We start from the raw sequence: 3,587 nt of genomic DNA on the forward strand, positions 1-3,587 counted from the left end.
TATTTAAAATTCTTCTGAGGACCTTCTAGAACAAACAACCAAACATGTATCCTTGGAAAACACTGTTCTGAAGATGATGAGGACACTGATGACGTGTAGGTGGAGGAGAACAAACAGTATCAATAGGATGATGTCCAGATGGTCAGAGAACCCTGAACTTTGTTTTCCGTCTTCACTTCCTCCGTTTGTCATGACTACAAGCGAGCTATTAAGGAGCAGAATAAATGTTTTTAATTTACTTTAGAAACACAGCTGTGTCTGGCTTGTGGTTTGTGGGCCCCGGGCCAAACATCAGCAACATGGCAAGCAAGAATGATTGCTGCTGATCATGCAGTGTGCCGGCTGCTGATGACTTTATCGGAACAGATCACGTTATTAATGATTAAATTAGACAGTGAATCAATACGCGCTGTTAGCTTCATCAGGGCCTCGATGACCTGAGAGGCCTTCAATACGTGGTGGTATATGTAAAAGGCTTCCCTTCTTTTTAAATGGTCTATTTACTTTTAAAATAAAACATCTTGTCCTTTAAGTCAAGTTAAAACCAGTCTGTATTCACATTCCTTTTTGTCACCCTATTTCAGAACATTGGTTTATAGTAAATCAATAGGTAAGCAAGTAAGTCCATTTTTGCAAAAATATCTTGTCTGTGTCTGTCCCATTATATCCTATATGATTATAAAAATGGGCCAGTGTGCAGCCACCTGAGCGAGACCCAGGTATTAAAAACGGATACAGTAGATCTTCAGTTCTGAAAGCTGGAGTCTCATGTACCGCTTCCTCTCTGCAGTCTGATGGAGGTGTAGGAGGAGGAGAGAGCAGGAGGGAGAGAAGACAAGGGAGGGAGGGGCAAGGAAGAAGAAATGAAGTTGAGCTCTGATGAGGATGAATAGTGAAATAAGGAAGAAGAAGGAAAGGAGAAGGGTGGGGTAAAGAGGAATAGGGGGTAGGGAATTGAGGGGTGAGGAGAAAAGGGGGAACCAAGAGGAGAGTAAGGAGAGATGGGGAGGGAGCGAAAGGGTGGTGAGAGGGGTCTAACTCCAGCATAAAAGTAAATTCGAATGCATTATTCATAGCTCTCTGTGTCAAAATATCATTTACGTGTGCTGTGTTGACTCATGGCTCGTAAAATGAGAAGGACATGAAAAGAAAGAACGAAAGCGAGGAAATAAACAACTCAGGAGGCTTTCTCTATTCTTGGCCCGAAAATAAAAAAGGAGCCCTGGCGTGCTCTCCCTCAACTTATTAGGCATCAATTATTTATTGTACTCTCTGTTTACTATTCTTTATCTGTGTAATAAGCAGCTACCTTGTCAGAGAAAGTCTCAAATTCATCTTCAAAGTTCGCTGGGACTGAAGAAGATTCAAGTGTTCTTCACAATGCATAAGTATGGCGGAGGAAAAAAGCTCACCTCTTGTTATTGACCTTAAAGCGAACACACCACGAGTCTATGAGAGTGACAATTTTCAAATCAACCCCATTTCCCCGTCAATAAATGTCTCAGTCTTCAGTTGCCTGCTTCAAAACTGGGCCAAGATAACCAGCTGTTTGTGAGATTTCTTTCCATTTTAATTTCTGGGGTCTTTTTTTGTATAATGAGTGCTGCCACTGACTGCATCATCAGCAAGCCTCCAGTCTCTCTGTTTGGGACCATTGGCTTCATACAGCAAGTAAACTGACACCACAGCAGCCCCTACCGTTGGACGACGGTACTGCCACTGCCATCAGCTTCAGTCGGGTTTAATTACAGTAACGTTGATTTCTAAACTGGGGTCGGAGACCACCAAAGCGACTCACCAGACAAATCATGAGAGGATTAAAAGGGCAGGAAAGAAAATACTTTAAAGTGCACAAAGTTACATTAATTTTTTCAGATGTTCTTCTGATCTTTGCTTGTGAATGGATAGATGATGTTACCTCTTCAGGCATCTACATTTACACAAAAAATGCCCTTGATTTACCTGGTTATAAGCCATAGACATGCAACCGTGATTTTGGATCACAGGATCACGACATTGCTTAATTTTAAGGAGTTGGAAGATACAAAAGCTCAGTCAGCACACTAGTATGTATGACGTTTAAGTGAAAGGTATCAATTACAAATCTTATCATAACTGCTCTTGTATAGAGACAAAAGGAAACACACTTTTTTGCATTCTGCCTAATGTAAAGAAATGACTGATATGCATGCAAATATACAAAAAGGAATGGCTGGCCGAGATGAAGCAGACATTCATTATTATACACATTTTATTTCTGTATTTATATATATATATATATGTGTGTGTGTGCATGTATTTCCAGTGAGGGCAGGGGCACATGTGACCTGCTCCACTTTTATTTTGATTTATAAGGCTGGTCGAGAGCATCATCACAGAATCGCTTCATCTTCTCTCCTTTATTACACCACATTTGTTTTCATTTTACTCCCAAGGCCTGGCTGAATACATTACAGATTTCCCATGGGGCCGTGGGGGCCAGCTCCTCCGCCACAGGAGACAATGGGATGACGGGGAGGGATTTCTGAGCATGCTTCATCATTAGAGTCATTAGCATTATTTTGACTTCAAAACATTTTCACAGGATTATCATTATTCTGGGTATTAGGGGGATAAGTAGACACATTTGTGGCAGCATGAGTCAAGGGTATTGGTCGTAATAACAAAAGTAATAATTGCTCAAGCCAGTTAGTGATAATTAGAGACATTACAAGTGTCAGGTGTCAGATGGGGCTTTTCAGGTTACTTTTTTTTTTTTATAAAGTTATTTCTTTCGGAGAAAAATAAGAAAAAAAAGGACACACAAATCTGAATCTCTCTCCTCCAGCAGCAGAAGAACATTTCGTCTCACCTCTTTACTAATGCAGCTTCTACCTTAGATCAAAATGTTGGTGATTTAGATGGCACACACACACACACCCTCCCCCACCCTCACATCCCTCTAGTACCTATGTCAATCATTTGAGACATCTTTTATGCCTGAGGGTAAAAATCTGATTCAGTCCTGGGAAAATAACTAAGAGTAGAACATTACGATGGAGATAATATGGCAATTGGGTTTAGCATACAGAGGTCAATGGCAGGTTAATGCACAATGCAATACATGATTGACTATGGGTGCTCAGGGGGGAGGTGCCTTGAGGTCAATGGGTGGCGTCAAGACTTGTTTTGGGTCAGTCTGGAAACAATATGAGCACGAGGTGGGGAATTATGCCCATTTGTCATGTTTGTCATATGACTTTGGCACAAATATTTCAGTTCTAACTGCAACGGAAACCTACTGATGTTTTGCATACATTTAACATATCTAAAATATGTGCAGCCATTTTCTCATAATTTGCTTTAATATTTACTGTTCGATCTTTAATGTGTCACACAAGAGGTAGATATTGAATTTAAGAAGAGTCCGTCATATTGGAAAACTGTTTACTTGCTGACACATCTTCATTTTACCTCTTGTCAGCCATATTCCCTTTCCTTGCTTCCATTATGCAAGCATATCAATTTGCTATTGTTCATCGCCATTCTCCGTCTCCGCTTCTGTCTTTGGTGACAATAGAAAAATGCACCAGGAGGCCATAAAAAGG

Source organism: Cyclopterus lumpus, chromosome 7 (assembly GCF_009769545.1).
Source record: "Cyclopterus lumpus isolate fCycLum1 chromosome 7, fCycLum1.pri, whole genome shotgun sequence".
Taxonomy (NCBI): domain Eukaryota; kingdom Metazoa; phylum Chordata; class Actinopteri; order Perciformes; family Cyclopteridae; genus Cyclopterus; species Cyclopterus lumpus.